A 1,503-nucleotide genomic window follows, 5' to 3' on the forward strand; every position below is an offset into this window, starting at 1 on the left:
GCCATGGCACTTGGAGGAGAATTCAAGAGTGGGTGGCGTCATGTTGCCTGGTCGATCTCGGACGTCGTCGACTGGTCTTGGGTGGCTGCGTCCACCGGCACACCCTCCTCCGACAACCCAAACACATGGGTGTCAAGGTGCTGTGCTCGGTGTGTGGTGCGGTGCGTGTTTAGGAAAACTAGCAATCGCCCACCTCTCTATCCAACTTGTGCAAACACCCCCACCCTGCATACCCGTGGAGTTGCGGCTGCGCACACCTCCACTTGTTGTCGAACTCCATCAGCGGATTGTCCGGCGCATTCGACTCGCTGATCGCTAGCACTTGGGTGCCGTCGTCCAACGGCACACTGGCCTCATCGGACAACCCGACGACGATGTCCGGTTCGCATGAGTGGGTGGGTGTATGACGCGCACACTCGATCGTTCCTCATTCTCCGTGTCGGGCCGGCCGCTTGGAGGCGTCATACTGACGGCACGGATGACTTGGTCTGGTCGTGCTGGTACGAACTTCGTCAAGCTCAGTCACGACGTGGGACGGAAATGTCGATTTTGTAACGGAATTTTCATCTCCTGTTTCATTCCGCGTGAATTTTAAAATCCATTTTGCCCATTCATGACATGACTGCACGATGTGATGTTACGTTCTGTGGCAATTTATATGAAGGTGCTGTCTTCCATACAAAAACGAATGGCATGGACACGGAAGGTAACGAAACGATTGAGGAGGTGCAGGCGTTGACATGTTCGGTAGCTGTCGCGCTCGGTATGGCTCCGTGGACGGCGGTTGCTCGGAGTCGGCCCTTAAAATTCTGGAATGTAAGGTCGAAAACCCATCTCGGATGCACTGCGGTGGTGTTTAGCGCACATGCGACTTTTAGCCAATCATGCCGTGGTGGACGACTTGGGATAAAAATACTTTCCGAACGCTCAACTTCGACGATTTTGCGAAATCTTTCGACTTGTTGATTAATACTACGTAGTACAGTGATACCTCACATTTTGCACCATCTCCAAAATATAAATTCTAACAGACGGATGGAAACCCAAAGAAAACGCAAACATAAATTTATAAAGTGATCTTAGTTGAGCAATCGTGCAATTGAATGGCCAGAGCTGGTCTGAAGCGACTGTGCTTCTCGGGAGACGATACCAGTATGGCTCCAACAGTTTCGGATCGTGGATGTTGTGACGCACTCCCACGCATGGAGCGACCACTGCATCGCTGTCAGTACGTCGACGGCGTACAAGTTTTTGCGCTTCGCTTCGATGACGTCGGTGGAATTCTCCAACAGATCAATCACGTGATCCATTTGACATCTCTTGTAGTGCTTCTTGAACGACGCGATGATCCCGGCATCCATCGGTTGGAGGAAGGCGGTCGTGTTGGGAGGCAGCATTAGCAGCCGAACATTGGTAAGACTAACGTCCAATGGATCATGCGATGACGCATTGTCCAGGATCAGCAAGACCTCGCGGCTTTCGGCAGCCATTCGTGAATTGAAG

This window comes from Aphanomyces invadans (assembly GCF_000520115.1).
Source record: "Aphanomyces invadans strain NJM9701 unplaced genomic scaffold supercont1.5, whole genome shotgun sequence".
NCBI lineage: Eukaryota > Oomycota > Saprolegniomycetes > Saprolegniales > Verrucalvaceae > Aphanomyces > Aphanomyces invadans.